Here is a 17865-nt window from a genome sequence, read left to right as displayed (position 1 = left end):
ACATAGACCTTGATTTCAAGCCATTATGTAGCTTTGTTCGAAGAAATGGCATTCAGCAAAGGTAGCTTAGGTCAAACCACTCAAATGTTGCTCTGAGTGAGCGAGCACTCCTGGTACCTCCCTGGCTTAACCCCCGCTCCCCACCTCGCTCTGGCCAGATCCTTCAGCCTTCGAGCAGCATGTCAGCATGGAAACTGGGAGACTCCGACCACATATTATTTAAAATTAATATTTTATCCCGGTCCTCTGCCACCCTCCCCATGTCATTGTCTGGAGATGGGGGGGAGTCCATTTCTCTCTCCAGCTGCACCCCGAGCTCCAGACCCTGCAAGGAGACTCAATTCTGCTCTAGCCATGAGCTACTGAGACAGGTGGAGGTTTCCAGAGAGCTTTAGTAAAAATCCTCTCTTAAAACATCCAGATCTGACAGAAAAAGCTGTCTGGACACCGCATGTCAAAACTCTACCTTCCACACAGTACTCACTCACTTTGCAGCTGACCCCCAGACACCTGGGTGTGTCAAATATTTGCTCTTATATAGCCCTTAACAATTTTTTTTCAGAAGTTTCCTTGCTTGCATGAAATTTCTTGTATGGATTAAAAAGCAGAACTGTGAAGCAATATTGTGTTTTAAGCAGAAATCTGAAACATGAAGCCAAATCCACGACTATTTTTTTCAAAGTATTCAATTCAGTGTAATCTTCAGAAAAGAAGAACCTTATTTCTTCTCAGCTTGGTCATTACTTTCTGTTAAAGGATTTCTCCGGGCTGAATTTTGCACTTAGATCAACATTTAATCAACACTTATATTGCTTAGCATCGCACTGTGAATGTCTGATCAGTTGACTGACTAATCCAGCCTTCTCTTTCCCGGTGCAACACTGAAACGAGGGACATATTTTACAACAGGAGAAGGTTAGTCCCCTGAAGGGCCCAGTTCAGGAGAAAAGGACAGTCTCTTAGCGTACAAGACTGGCAGCCACCCCAAGTGACTCAGCTGGAGCTCTGGAGGGCTCCCCACCTGAAGAAGGCACAATGTCCTCCATACCAGAAGCAGATAACTACAGCAGCAGCACAGAAGATGTGCTGGCTCTGTTCCTTGGCAGCCTACAAACCCTTGCTGATGGTCGAGAGGAGGCAGTGGGAGAGACCTCTTGCCCTGCCTTCCCGTTCTTGTCTCAGATGCTAGCATCTACTGCAGCGAAAGATCCTATCGTGGCTTGCACTTCGTAGAGAGGTACATAAGACAAGCTTCTGCCCTCTCCTTCTGCCTTCTCCTCTGTACACTGTAGCATCCCCACTGACCTAGACTAACCTTCCTACTTCCACATCATGCAGCCTTATGGTGCTTCTCTTTACCTGTCTCTGCAAAGAGGACACTTCCCTTCCCCACAGGATGAGTGTGAGAATCATTTAATATAGAATCATAGAATCATAGAATGGTTTAGGTTGGAAGGGACCTTGAAGATCATCGAGTTCCAAGCCCCCTGCCTTAGGCAGGGACACCTTCCAAACATCTGCAAATCATTTTGAGTTCGTGAGGAGCGAAGTGTAGTTTAAGCATAATGTTATACCTACACAAACCTCTGTCTAATACTGCATATCGACTTATTTAGATTTTCCATTTAATGCTAGTGTTCACATAATTTATAATTAAACAATTCAGTTTTGTCTGCCTGTGGAATTTTTCACCCAGACGTACACTATAAAGTGTTCTGAAATACTGACCATTGCACACCTCCGTACCGGCACACAGAATCACAGAATCGCACACATAGGAAGGGATTTCTGCAGATCACCCAGCCCAAACCCCTGAGTTTTGAATATCTCCGTGGACAGATTTTCCAGTCGTCAGGAACCTCCCCCAACGGCCATGATCTCTCAAAGATAACAGAGAGGGACCTCACAATGACACCAAACCTGCACAAGCACCCTTGGGTGCTTCCCATCTGGTCCTATGGACTTGCGTTTGTTCAGTTGGCTTAAAGGCTCCCCGTCTACATCCTCCTTTGTGTTTCACTCCCACAGACTCTGCAGGGAAAGGAAACAAATGTTTCTTCACTATTCCTTCTAACTTAAAATTGGGAGGACAGAGCTGCAAATGGGTTCAAAAAGCAATTAAACAAAATAATGGAATAAAAATCCATCAGGACTGTTCCATGCTGAGATGCTGATACCATCACCTGATACCAGGCAGTCCTCATTCCAAAGACTGCCAGACAGTCGGATGCCAAACACAGGAAAACTCACAATGCAGTAACCCCATTGCTTTTCTTTTCCTTGTGCATCTGTGCCTGGTCACCATTCTTGTTGTTGGCTTACAAGACAACAAATAGATCTGAAAGATTTCCACACCACCAGTCAAGGTCCTGGACTAAAGAAGTTTTGGTCCAACCCAGTAAATTCTTACCTAGTATGTTTAATGCTTTTTCTCTGCAATTTAAAGTGTAAGTTTTAAAGCTTCCACTTCTGGTGAAGAGTAGTGTATTACATGTACTCCAGTGATGCAGCCCTAGATGTGAATGCCAAGTCACTCAAATAAGCAATGCTGTTAAAAAATGCTTTTATTGTTGTAGCTGTTCACCAACACAAGCTACATGCTAACTAGATTACAGCAGCAGAAAACAGAAAAAAAATTAAACAGTGGTTTTAAACAGCCAATGTAAAGTGCTCTTGCAGCACCTACAAGCACTGAAGCTGATTGTGGTTAGCTGTAGCCCCTTTCTCCTACCCTAGCAAGGCTTCTCAAGTAAGGGTTATCAGCCATTTGAGTGCTAGGTAATTGCAGAGGGATCTTCAGTCTTTAAGGCTATTTGTTGATTCCCAACCTCGGCAAAACCACACAAGATTTAAATCCACCTCCACTTTAAAATATTGTCATACCTTCAAGCAACAAGTGGGGAACTCTTCTCATCTCAAAGCTAGTGGTTTATGAGGATGGCAGAAAGTGGAATATAAGGCTGTGGTTCCTACAGATAATTATCTGAAGTCATAGTGACCTTTGTTGAAAGCTGCACTGAAGAATAAAGAAGCATTATATAAACTGTGCATCCTTAAGAAAAGGCAGAGGTACATAATGGCATCAAAGTCCATGAATTGCTAATAGATCCTGTCACAAAGGGGACCTTTGCTATTAAATGACTATTTCAGTCCACTGAGTTATTTTTATCTCTAAAACTCTACCTTAGCAGTCATTTTCATACAAAAAGACCTATTACTTCTGATTTTCAGGATTTTTTTAATGTGTATATTTAAAATCTCATTAATATTCTGAGGGCTTCGCATGTGGAGGTCACCGAGGGACTGTGCTGGTGCTGCCCTCTTTAATATGTATATTAGCCACTGGTGGTTGGGGAGATTGCTAAGCGTACAGCGTAAGCAATTTGCCAAAGCCACAACTCTCTGCTTCCCTGCCATCGAATGTAGATGAAACAGGGTTTTTCTCTGCCCTGCAAAACAGACTCTCTCTGAGACTGGAAGCCAGTCCAGCTAAGAAATAGGTATTAGAAAGCGGCAAAGAAAATGAGAGTGAAGGAAATATAATGAAAAATAGAAAAACAGCATTAGTGTTAGTTAGCTATATGTTATTTATTCTCTTCGGTATAGGTTTCATTGCAACATTGACGGAATACAAATTGACACAAAATTCATGTAAATTTATGTAAATGCATATATAAATGAGTTGCAGCCCTCAGGCTCCTGGCAAGTTGCCACAGTGGCTCTGAGCAGAGCAAAAACTTTGCACCACTGTAGTACTCTGAGAGGTGTTATTGTGAATTAGAGTGTGGTTTTCTGAGAAACATTAGTAGCTTTATCAGTTTCCACATGGAGTTTGCCAGGGGCGAAAGAAATACCACTTTGTGAACTTTTGGCTTCTTATCCGAGTTAGTAATAGCACTGAGCCTAGAAATAGCTCGTGTGTGACCATTACAAACTCTTTCACTTTCTCAGCAGAGTTTATAGTTACTGTGAGACAGAAACACCCAGCTCATGAACATGATAAACTTCACTGGCATTTCTTTGGAATCTGTAATAGCCATGAACTCGGAAATAGCTGGTTCGCGACCATTATAAACTCCTTTGGCTTCTCAGTGGAGACTTTCTAATAGCCATGAGCACAGAAATAGCTGGTTCACAACCATTAAGATCTTTGTCAACCTGTCCGTTGGGAATATAATGGTTGTAAGCCCAGGAACAGCTAGTTCACAATTTTTACACTTTTTTTTTTTTTTTTTTACTTCTCCATACTGAAAGACAGCCGCGTAGCCAATAATTTGCCAGTAACAAATAATGCCATCATAGATTCTTACTTAGCCATTCAGGGATAATGCAACAGAATAAAATATAATACATTAACGTAAATGTCAGGACTAGATTTGGGCAACTTTCCAAAGCATGTGGCTTACATCTGATGATTTTCTATCTGTCTGTCATGGTGTTTAACTCCATTGGATTGGCATTCATGGAATCCAATCCCATCTCCACTCACAAAAGGAAAGGACAGCCCAGAGGTGTCACAGATAATAACAAGAGCAAGGAGGGGGTACTGGCCTGAAAGTGTGATGGACTGTCCAGGGAGCCAGCTCTTCTTATTTTCCATACAAAGGATGTCAGGATGAATTTAACGCCTATATGGCCCGTCTACAAAAATACCTGTGGCCAGGTTTATAGAGGTACTTACTGTATTTTTCTAGCTGAAGATATATTGAGTCTAGCTGGTTGTCTGTTGACCATATAGCCAGATTAAGATAGCTGACATGGTAGCTGACAGTCTGCATTCAGACCCCCACCTCGGCCCTTAACAACCTACATGCATAGCCTATGCTCAGCCATGGCATAACTGGAAGGGAATTTACTCATGGCCCTCTTGAATCTCCACAAAACACTTGATCTTTGCAAAAGAGCCTCCTCTCCTTCAGAAGTCTTCTGGAGCAAGTGTGGCAGGCCTTCGGGGTCCTCACAGGGCCTTTGCTAGAAACTCTGCATATTTACGGGTGCCTACATGACAACTGAGTACCATTTGCAGGTTTCTCCCAAAGGGACAAAAATATGACAAAACCTAACTTCTAAATCTCAAAGTAGAAAGGAAGCACTGAAGCACTTTTCCTTTGTGACCCTCCCCACAGCCTCTGACCCCGCACCTTTTCCTTCAAACTCTCCTGTGTGAACCCCTTGTCACTGGTCTCTCAGGGCTCCCATCTGAAAACACCTCTTATCAGAGAGACAAAATTTTCTGGGGACTGTAAATCTCGCCTTTTAAAAGGAATGAGTGTGGGCAACAAGGCGTAAAGGTACTGGCGGCACAGGGGGAAGCATTTCACTATTTATATGCTCTTCTCTTTACTACTTTGGGGAATGTATTCTTTCTTTTAATAAGAAGAGTTTGTGCAAATCAGCCCCTCTGAGGCCACGCAGTTGTAGTCTTGAGACCTAATTCTGTTCCCACTGAAATCAGTGGCCAAATCTCTATTGATTCCAAATGAAGCAGCTCTGGGCTCTTTGGTGTTTTCTCTGTATTTCCCACTAAGAAATTGTTTTCTTTAAAGCTCTGACATTACATGATGCAACCCACTGTAAAAATGATGCTTGTGGTGTGTATAGATGTACAGAAATCAAGGAGTGATTTTTCAGTGATAATGATAATTCTCTGTGGCACAGCGAGCATGGGAACTGAATCACTGCAGGACAGAAAGCCTCTGGAAGCAAGTACTAACACATCAGGCTTCAGAGAAAAAATCATGTTCCTGCAATTAAACATAAGAATCAACAATTTTAATTAACTTTACCTGAGTTTTACATTGTTTAAAAATCCCCAGCCTTTGGGAAGGAAAAGGACAGATGGGGCTTTGAAGGAAGTTAAAGGATGGAATAAAAGATTGAATGGGCAAACTAGCAGGAAAACAATAAGAGAAAGAGATGCCAAAGGGTGTTGTTATGGTTGTGCTGGGAAAGGACATTAGTCCCAAGAGAAGAGAGGAGGCGATCAAGGGCCTGATCCTACAACTCTGTATTTGCTTTTGTGAATGATCTCATTGATCTTAGCTGGACTCTGTGCCTGGGAAACTATTTGTGGAATCGGATCACAGACTGTTAGAGAGCAAATGGTACCTCACTCATTGCCTATCCTGCAAACATACAGCCAGAGGGACAGATCAGGGGGTGAAGGCGGAAGAAGGAGGAGGAGGAGGAGGGGATGTATGAGTAAGAAGAGAAAGTAATACAGTAGGAGAGATTTTGCTCTAGTGTTAGCGAAGCGATGTCACTGATGCCACCTTGCCACCCCTTGATCTGAAAGAAAAGGGAGATCCAGGTACTTAAGATTGTATTTTGAAAATTAAATTCAGTTCCTGGGTTGAGATTTACTTTACCAAAGGCTTAGCCCAAGGAAATGTCTAATAATAAAGTTATGAAAGCTCTGAAATAATAATAAATGTTGATACAAATATATCTAGTCTGGTGTAAAAGCTGTATCCTACCGATAGATCGTGCTAGGCTGTGATGAATGATGAAACTGCTAAAAAATAAATATCTACTGAAGAAATAAACCTCTTAGAGTAAAAATTTTGTGTTAAGTATTAATTTTTTGCATTCCTGCACAGTCCCGAATTTTAAAAATATAATTGAATGCCTCATTCCTACTGAAACCAGTAGGAGTTAAGCACTTAAATGTCTCTGAGGGCTTGAGTTCTAGTTCACTAGTACTATAAATTTAATATAATAAAATTTATTATTTTCTACCTATTTTCTCCTAATTATGCTTTCTCCAGTTTCTGACTGTTTATTTTGTTTCACTGCGCTGGTAGCACATTAATAATAGATACTTATATACAAGAGCTATCAAGAATGTTTTCCAGAGAAAAAGATTTTCACTTCCAAAAGCTTTGGACTGAGTAATAAGTTACAGACATATTAGTTACTGCAAAAAATGCTATTTATAGCAGTTGTATTTTCCTAGGACCATGGATCTATATCTCTTATTAGGTGCTAAGGTGCTCCTGTCCTTGATGACATAAAAGGTTTCTTTATCAGCCTTTAGAGAAAAAGCAAACAGGTAGATGCAATGTCTTCTATTCTATTGCATAACCTGCTGCTAATCACAGAGCAGCTTAATTGCCACCTATAAGAGAGCTGATGCTTTTAGCTCTAGCATTATAGACACTGGTGTTTTTCAGAAAAGGTTAAGGAAAGGATTTCTAGAAATTTAAAACAAGAATAAAATTATACAGCGTTTTTTTCTTAACAAATGTGAAAGTTGCTTTATTTGACTATAGGATCTACTATGCAAAAATATATCTGTGCTGAAACCATTGCAATCACTTGCGGACATGCAATCAGAAGAAAGGCAGACAGAATAAAACTGTATCATCTATTTACAAGTCTGGGAAATAAAGAATATTCACTTCTAATCTTTTCCATGTTGTAGGCAGGTAGGAAGGCGGACAGAAAATCAGGAAAACACGGGTAGGTGATAATAGCAATTCTTATAAGGTTCTGAGCAGTATAAAATAAATCTTTTTTTCCACACGTAAGTTTAGTTTCAGAGAGAAATAACTCAATGATGACATCATGCCAGAGAAGTCTGTCCTTTCACCACCTGAAGCATAGTTTAATCTGTCTAAGGCCATAAGGATCAGGTCTATTTTTAGTAAACATAATGCTAAATAACTTTCTTTGCTTTAATTGAGCTTATTGGACTAATCACTAGAGATAGCAGGTCAAGGCACAGTTCCCTAAGAACTATGACTGCAGTAAACATCGACAATATTAACAATTTTTTCTAAAATAGAAAAGTATAATATTGATCCTGATCTATCCCTGCTTTTGCATGAATGTAAATGTAATTCCATGTCCTCGCTAGAGTTTCTCCACTTTTACCCCAGCATCAGTAAGATCAGAAATAGACTCATTTATTCACCACTCTAAAGAAAATATCTGGCTTTTCATAATGGTAAATATTTTTTTAACCAATATTTTCATGACCAAACTTCTTTTATGAAATATTTAGGGTCATACCAGGAGGTGCAAAGCGAAACCCTAAGACACAATCATCGCTAAGTTCCCAGAGCTAGAATAATGTGTAATAATCATATAATTTCCTCTTATGAATGTGAATAATTATTTGGATTTATTTTCCATCATAAGGTTTTGACTGTTCAGACTCAAGATTGTCTAAATGCATAAAGTCTGAAAAATGCAAGAATCAAATTTTGACACATTTCTTTTCCTTTGTCAAAAATTCTTGTCCTTAGGTGTTTTTATCTTCAGTTATATTTTGGAGGTTTCCCCTCACCCCAGCTACCTATCCTCCCTTTACTCTTGTCAATAATTAAAATACTTTCCAAAGGCTCTATAGGGCACTTGTTCACTAATCCTCCAATTTATCAAGGGGTGCCCACCACGGAAATATAGGACAAGGCGTACTTGCAAAAGATGCTCCGGGACTAGTAAGTAGGAGTGGGTACAGGGTAAAGGGATGGTACAGGATAAGATCAAGCCATGGTAACAGAGCAGCTTGCAGTTAAATTTATGTGAAAGTGTGTCATGGCATTCAGAGAGACACCCGCCTCCAGGAGCCCTACCTGTGGTCAGTATCAACATGAAGTTCAGCACCAGCTGGTGGCACAGAGCTGAGCTTCACATTATTGCCACCAGAAGTAGGCACACCAGTAGCACCTCTTTCTTTTCTGTTGCGTAAAAAGCAGGAGGCAAGATGACAAAACCTGCGAGGTATGCGCATGCAGCAGAGCTGCCTATTGCCGGTCATACTGCAGGTGAAGTGAAGCATAAAACAGCAGATTACACCTAAAAAGCAAGTACGTTGTGCTTTGATGGTCAATATAGCGACCAACTGTGTACCTAAGACAAGTGCTGAGAACATCCACGTTTGCTGGTAAAAGCTTATTCAGATAGCTGAAATGTTGCTGTTCCATATGTCTAGAGGGGCCACCACTGCTGTGGCGACTGGCAACCTCTCAAATGCTGTTTAGGGATCACTTGACTAAGCACCAAAGTCTTCTCTGGGACCCAATCTAACCCCTCCCCACATAGAATGGTTTAAGTTGGAAGGGGCCTTGAAAATCAGCAAGTTCCAACCCCCCCACCATGGGCAGGGACATCTCCCACTAGACCAGGCTGCTTGAAGCCCCATCCAGCCTGGCCTTGAACATCTCCAGGGACCTCCTTGACTACTTGGAGGAAAAAATTATGGTCCCCAGACTGTTTTGGGGTTTTTAATAGCCAAGCAGTTAGAATACTCAGCCTTGTGGCAGGAAATTTGGTATTCTCAGACCCTAGTAAATCGATACAGTTATTCGTACTTATTAAAAGAAGCTCATTAAGATGCAATGACAGAGAAAGATTTATGATGAGTAGGAGTCTCCACCTCAAATTAAATAAGTCTCATCCTCCCTGTGTGCTGTATAAATCTGGCGTGTATTTTGGAAATACCTAATATGTGTCTGTTTCAGCTGAAGCTTATAATGTAAATAGGCATAAGAACATTTGGCAGATAACCCAAATTACAGCTTCGCCACTGCAATTTCATTAGAAAACAGATATATTAGAAAACTAATCTGCTAGGAGGTGCGGAACAAACTGACACTTGCCTTTAAGCTCTTACAATGCCTGAATTATAGAATTTATTATTATTATTATTATCTTAACATATTTAAATTAAAGTCAATCAAGTATGTATCTGAACTCTAGCATGAATTATTATCACTGTGTCACTGCCTTGAAATCTGTTAATTATCTAGGAAGGATCCATTTGGAGACTTGCTTCAGATAGATACGTACCATATGCCTCATCTGAAGACTTTCACCTGTCATTTAAAATAAGATTAATGTCTTGAATATCAATATATGAGTGCAGGGTCATGAATCTGAATGAAAAGATTCTAAGGCAAACTCATAATAAAATTAAATTCCAGTTTCTTTTTCTGGAGGCTAAAATGATAAATAGACTTTGCTGCCAGGTCTGATGTTTGATTTAATCAGTAATAAATAAACAGCCCCTCTCACAAGACAACCAACTGGCTGACAGCTCAGACTCCGCATCGCTCTAGCACCTGTGTGCAGAGAACACCTATTTTCAAAGTAGTTGGCAAAGAAAGTAGCTTATAGGACATGTGAAAAAGAGGGAATTAAAGTCTTGCGGGGATCTACAAGATCTGGAGGCATTAGTCACTAGAGAAAGACAGGAAAACATCTGCTCTGAACTGCAATTTAGGACATCCAACAAGCTAAATATGCAAGGTGAAATCCTGACTCCAGTCAAGTCAGCAGCAAATCTCCCTTTAACTTTTGAAGGCCAAGATTTTCGCTTATCTGATTAGAAGTATCTTTGAGCCCAGCTTTGTAAGACGGTGAACACCCAGAAGTAATGACTATTCACAGTGGCTGCCAGAGTTATGACTTGATTTCAGCTCCGGCATATCTGATACATTTCTTCGTACCTTATAGGAGAGGAAATGCTCTGTACATGTGGGAACAGGTCCTTTATAAACTAGCAGTAAAGCCTGTCTTCCTTATCAGGGTATTGTTTAGGTATCCAGAGAGAAGAACAAAGCCTCAAAGGAAGGAAAATCCCCTGCGCTCATTTCTTCCACCCACCCTCCTCTACACAGGAGCAGTGAAAGAAGTTTCCTTTGTTACCTGCACAAAGCAATTTTCCTAAGAACCTGTATTTTGAATTTTTCTTTGACTAAGTGGAAAAGGAACCAACAAGACAATTTACGTGGTTGGTTACTAGTGGCCTAATTAAAAAAAAAAAAAAATTAAAAAGATCACAGGACAGAAGCACAGTAAGGAACAAGGAAATAAAGCAGCCCCACAAGGAACAAAAAGCAATAAAACGTTCCTATTGATTTTGTAAAACAGTTGCAATTGTTCTTGGAACCTGATTCAGGGTCGATTGTGAGTTATGGGAAAGGGAAAAAGGACAAAGTCCTAGTAACAGATAGAAAACTGTCTCAAATATGGTCTTTAGACCCTGGGAGGAAAAAAAAAAAAAAAGCAGAGGATATTATGCAAGCTGAGAAATCACGCTTTTTATTTAATGGAGAAATATGATGGGTTGATTTCATTCATTGTTTACATCCCTGGATTAAGCCAGCAGTATTCTATAGATGTTAATTCAAAACTATACATAAGCCACTTTCAAAGTCCACTATTTTTTTTTACTGGTTTCAGAAATTTCCTTGTAATACAGTCATTGCCTGCTAACACTCTCCTGAACAGCTTCTTCAAGATGTCCAAATGAGGTATATTTTTTCTGCATTCCTACTCTCACATCTTCGTCTGCTCTTATTTCCCGAATGTCCAGTCTTATCTCTATTTGTTAAATCTTTTCAGCCCTATCTCATCTGCAGGTTTGTATTCACAAACACAAAAGCTCTCACTTATAACAAGGTGTCTAACGTGGAATATTTATAAACACAGGAAGATCGGAGCTAGAACGAACCAGAAAGCCGGAGCAGAACCTGTTTTGACCAGTCATCAGCAAAACCTCTCTCCCAGTCACCATTAGAGCAGCTTTCCAGCACCTCCTCCCTTACAAAATTACCTCCAGTTACAGACCTTCCTAAAATCGTACAGCAAACTAGGTATCACCCAAAGTAACTAGTTGATATCCATGTGTCTGCACATGGTTGATACCTCCCTTGCTTGACAACTAAATGTTGATTCTATTACATTTCAGCACAGGGTTGGCTAATGTGACCTGGTAATTCTGTGTTAAAAACACACCTCTGTCAGCAGCGACAGCCTTAGTGTTTTACACTCTTTCCCATCACAGCGGCATCTGAGCACTCTCCTTGTCAAATCGGTCGCATTAGGAAAATAAATCTCCTGTGAACCACACAGTTGCAGCCGATTTTTTTTTTCTCCTTGCTTTTAAGTTTTGATAGCACGTACTTTATATCTTTGCCGGCTTTGGGTGATGACTTGCACGTTTCTTGGGGATTGAAAAATAACTCTGCATAGCCCAAGAATGCCCACAATAGTTCAGAGCACCAAACCATACGCATCTTTGGAAATAGCCAAAGAAATTCTTCCAAGAACTACTAAGACAGATGAAATAACCTTGCAGACATTGGTTTTTCTGAATTCCACCTAGATAACTGTGATCCTAAAGCATTAGGGTGTGTATCTTTGATCCTTTTTTAGCCTTTACAATGTCACTACTGTGGTTCTACTATTCCTAAAAATTACAAACCTTACTATGACTCCTTGGAAGCTCTTAGTTGCTACAAGAAAGGGCTAGAGAGACCTGTTCAAACAGAGAGAAAATTAATTCTAACCTCCGCAGAAGCTTTCCAAAAGGATTTTGCTAAGGTTCAGGAACGGATCAAAATTTAATCTTAACTCTTTTAATAGACCTTAGTATATTGAATAGTGTAAGATAGCATTAGAAATAGTCTCAGATAACAACATCAGTACTAGCTTAGCAAAGCATGAGTAGCAATTGTAAACAGCGTGTGCCTAGCTTAGCTTTAGTCATAAGAAATAAGATGTCTAGAACCCATCAGCAGTGAGAACATTCAGATTTTTAAAGCTGAATGAGAGCTTTCCATGGGTGAAGGTCAGAAAGCAGCTCTGACTGTAAACAAAGGAGAGTTCTGTCCCCTCTGGCACTGAACCCATATTCCTGATTAGATTCCCATCTGCACAGGCCCTAAAATCTTCTTGAAATTCACACACTGAACTGAGGTTAAGTTAGGTAGAATGCATCCTAAATGTCATACACCTGCAGCAATTTCTAGAATATTCTTCCTTTTTGTTTATTATTCACACAATAACAGATCTACTACATTCCATATTACTGTTATATATGCTAATAACAACTAGCCTGCACTGCATTGCTCTTTATTTGCTTATTTAATCATGGGTTTATTTTTATCTCTTACAATGATAATATGGTTCATCTATGACCAGTTCTTTGAAACATCTTTGTTTCCAGTTGTATCTAGGGTTCAGCACAAGCACTCCTGTGTCAGTGCAAGGCTTCGAGACTCTGGCTAACACTGCTTATTGAAAGAGATTCTATTTGTAGTGATGCCCTGTACTTCAAATAATTTTAATAAATTATAGAAGGAACACTAATCCTTCAGTCCTCCAAAACATGTTCACTGTGGTGATGGTACAGAAAAGTGATAAACAACCGAAGATTTAAGGATCACCATATCCAAAGAAAAAAAATGCCTTAGTGTTTGAGTTACCATCAAATCAACTTTATCCCAAGACAGACATTAAGAAATACGTACAGAAGTAGATGCAGAAACACTTACAGAAGACAACTATTTACTGTGGTTCAAATAGTTACAGACTGATTACTTGATTTAAAATCAAATTTAAGGAAATAAAAGAGAATAATGATTATATATGTCTGTCCTTTAGATCCACTCAAAGACTTTTTTTCTTTGCTTCAGATACTGCTAAGATACTCCCATGCACGCTATTCTTAGGATGAAACTCTTATCTTTCACTCAGAAGAAAATCTTGTTGAAGGCAAAGACTCCTGATGGGGTCATATTTAAACTCAAATCTTTACCCCACCACAGATAACTGTGATGTGCAATTTAATCAGTGATAACTTTGACACTTCTCCTGAGGGGTTATTGGCCCTCCCCATCTAATTTTTAGACTTATTAAGGTCCCTTTCAGATAGCAAGGTGGAGTCATCTCCCCATAAACAGAAACTTGCTAAGAACTATTGCTGTATTCAATATAAACAAGTCATTAACGCCCTGGGGAGACAATGTTCCCTTCTCCCTCCTGTCCAAAGAATTCAGCTCTCAGTGTATATACTCTTTACAAACAAAAATCTGTATATCATGTAAACATCTAAGCTGACAGTTGTACTTTATACAAGCATATAAATTACAGTGTAAGGTGGCTCATGGCGTGCTGTTGATTGAGGGCGGACATAACACTAGACAAAGAACTATTAGGAGGTAGTAGGTTTGAAGGTTTCCTTAGTCTGGTCTTTGGAGAATATCACACTGTACTTCACATTCTCCTACGCCAAACAATCACAGCTATGATGATGAGCACTTCTTTCATTCCAAGCCTAGAGGCTGAAACAGTTGGGTCTGTTTAGCCTGGAGAAGAGAAGGCTCCGGGGAGATCTTATTGCGGCCTTCCAGTACCTAAAGGGGGCCTACAGGAGAGCTGGGGAAGGACTTTTTACTAAGGCATGTAGTGATAGGACTAAGGGGAATGGCTTTAAACTGGAAGAGGGCAGGTTCAGATTGAACATTAGGAAGAAATTTTTCACTGTGAGGGTGGTAAGGCACTGGAACAGGTTGCCCAGAGAGGTTGTTGAGGCCCCATCCCTGGAGGTGTTCAAGGCCGGGCTGGATGTGGCCTTGGGCAACCTGGTCTAGTGGGAGGTGTCCCTGCCTATGGCAGGGGGGTTGGAACTCGATGATCTTCAAGGTCCTTTCCAACCTAAACCATTCTATAATTCTATGATTCTATGATTTTCTAAGTACAGGCCAGTCAGGTGTAACAAATAAGGCCCACAAGCTCCCACAGCAAAATTGATTCTTTGCTAAAGTTGGATCCCAGGAAAGGCCATACTGTTCCAAGCTGGCACCAGTTCTCAATTTATATGATCAAAGCTGAAAACACAGCTGTCACCTTGATGTCCTTTTGTTTTCCCTGTTAAAATTTGTACTTTCATCAGTGGTTAGAGATTCTGCTTCATCTGGTGCTGAACATTACCCAGTTGTGTTCGCTGCAGCCTAACAAAAACTAGACCCATGTAACTTCAACATTTCGTTTCTCTAATGGCAAAGCCATGTAAAATAGTTTGTTGCTCCCCTGTCGCCGGACACTTGGTTCCCTTCTTTGCAAACTCCCCTGGCTCACAGCTGCAGCTCAGTGCCTCCCAGCTCTGCTGACTGAAAGGGCTGTTGGGCTGCTTTGGACTGCTTCGGGCTGTGCTCTGATCACAACCACCTGAAGGATCAGAGGGATTTATTTTTTTTAAAAAAACTACTTTTGAAGAGGGATTTTGGTCATCTCAGTGATCAGGTTTGCAACTCATCCCTACAAATAGTTGTATCAGCACAGCTAAGAAAGTAGTAGAAGAAACATGGCAGAGAGTGAGAACAGGTAGAGAAACAGGGAAAAATCAGAATTCCTTAAACTGGCTTTGCTGATGGGAAAAAATGTTGCTGGGATGAAGTTTTCAGGGTATGGCTCTGTTCAGCAGGATGAGCCAAATAACTGTTTTGCTGCAGGAAAAAGAGAAAGCCTGCACTCCCCTCACCATGTGTGGACACCCACGCCTGTCACTTAGCTTGTGCCAGCTGTGCTGTCTGTCCGCTAGTGTGGAGGGACAACTAAGAAGTTTAGTGAATTCAGTTCACTAAAATGATACTAAAACTCAGTGAAACAAAATAAGTAGGGTTGCCGTATTTAGGTTTTGGGTTTTTTTTTCCAACTGAGGAAGTTAGCTTGAAGAGGAAGAGAAGGGAATTATGCCTATGAGTGGGAAAGTAAATGAAATGTGGGAAAGAGTCAGGGCAAAAAAAGACAGAAGTAGAGAAGGAAAAGGGTGAAATGAGGTCTGCCCCTTCAGGGGTAGCAGTTATTCATTTAGGTCAGACGTGTCAAGAAAATTTGGCATTTCTCTTTGAAAAAATAGCAGCACTAATAAGAAGAAAACCATTGCAACCAATAAAAATTATTCACATGCAGTCAGGCTTCTTGTTATAAAGACAGAAATGGAGCGTTATTACTAAGCACAACTCCTCTGTGTGATGTTATTTTCACAGACGTGTGTGTTCACACTGCTGCCACTACAGGAGGTGGAGATGAGAGGCTGCACCCCAACCTGGCCGGGCTGAACTTTGGAGCAGGGGGTGCAACAAATCTGTAAATGTGTCCATTGTCCGACATAATTTTTAAATCTGTCTGAGAGGCAACTTTATGACATTGAACCATCCTTCAGGGACTTGTCTTCCTTCCAAAACTTCCCAGCATACAGCCTGCATTGCCTTCAACTCCTCCTAACTTTCATTTAAGACAGCAGTATTTGTTGCACGTGGCTCTGAAGCAAGAGCAAATAGCAGGATGCCATTGCCAGAAATCACTGCAATGCTGCTGTTCAGACAGGTTTTGTCTCCTTTGCATTACCTACACGATTCAAAATAAGGATAGACCAGGCACTTTCCTTTGCAATAGTAACAGCCCTGAACAGGAAAAAGGAGTCAGAGGTCTGAAATCACTGACTTCTCACCAATAAGATGATAAGATGTTGTCATTACTAGAATTTCTGTCTGATACATACGTGCCATTTTATGAAAACACAGTTCTTTCTGATTTTTGCTGGTTTCATAGAAGAGACTTTTTTTTTCCCATTGGCATGGTCCATTTTTGTACTCTGTTGCATTGGAGTTAACCCCTGAAGGAGCAAACAGTAGTCAAACACACAGCAATTCAGCGTGGGGTTAAGAAACCCAGAACAGGTGACAGAATCCAGGCAGCCTGAGATATGATATGGAAGCTTTGTTTCCACAAAGAAGAAAGATAAACAGCAACAGCAAATTACTGTGCCCTTTAGTATGACTATGCAAAATAGCATTACCTATTGGCAAAATTGTGCATGGGTCTGGAGTTCCTCGCCTACAGCTTGTTAGTGATAAATCCGGAAGTCATTCCCTACAGTATTGCCTCATCCTGCCGTTGGGCTTGATTCTGAGGGCATCACCTAATTTTCCACTGACCTCTTTGAACTTTGGGTGCTCAGCACTTTTCCAAGCAGGACCATAAGCTGGATAATGTTCAATGGTATTAGTGCAAACAAGTCTGCCTTCTGGTGGATTATTATTATTACTATTGTTATTATCATCATCATCATCATCATCATGTATCCTTTAAAAACATCATTTTCTCCCTGGAAAAAGTAAACAAACCCCAATTATTTCCTCTGTTAGGAAAAATTTCTTTACTCACTTTCCTTAGTCAGCATGCACCTGACTGCTGCCATGGCTGACACTGATAGCCTTTGCTCTGTTTACTTTAAAGACTAAGCCGCTGCTGTTTGATTTAGTTTTTTGTTTTTAATGCGTAAGCCCTCTCTTGATCCTGCATTCCAGAGAAAAGAAACCAGAGTTCCTTTAAATATCATGCAGGATGCCTCTGAAGCCAGAGTTGTAGATGTAAATCTCCCTAGCAAATTTATATAACTGAGATTTATAGGGGAAAAACAAACAAACAACCAAACAAACAACCACCAAAAACCAAATGTGAGCACCAAGTTCCCCTGGCAGCATTAATGTGACAGGTGTACCTCAGCCCAGCCGGTCACTTTTGATTTAACTGTCAGTACACTTGCTTAATGCTTCCAGCTGCATTGCACCAGTACAGCTTTTTATTCTAGAGGTCAATCACCCACACCAAAGTTCAAAAAGGCATTTAATGCAAACAAAAAATTAAATCAAAGGTGGCTTTCATCAAACCTGACTTGAACTAGCTAGGCAAGATGAGGTTCATTAACACATAGGTTCCAAATCTTTAAGAAAAAATTCTTGTCAGTGCCACGTGAATTGCAAAATGAGTAAGATATAAAGAGCTATGTTCTTCCTTATGCTTGTATCTGCTTAAAGTGCTCAGGCTATCAGAGTTACACAAAGAGGGATTTGTATATTTGTATATGGAAAGAAAAATCACCAAAGAACGGGACTTAACATTTCACTCCTAGGGGAGAAATAAGGACCCTGATCTTCTTTCAGGAAACTCAGCGCAGTTGATTAGGGTGGCCAGAAACTGGTTTTAAATTACCAATTCTGAACCCCAGATCCCAGGTCCCCCATCTCGAAGGCAGTCTCCAAGGCATCATGCTGGAGGTGCCTAATG

The sequence above is a fragment of the Vanellus vanellus genome, assembly GCF_965231255.1.
Source record: "Vanellus vanellus genome assembly, chromosome: 1".
Lineage (NCBI taxonomy): Eukaryota > Metazoa > Chordata > Aves > Charadriiformes > Charadriidae > Vanellus > Vanellus vanellus.
The sequence above is the reverse complement of the archived record's forward strand: the minus strand, read 5'-3'. Positions refer to the sequence as shown.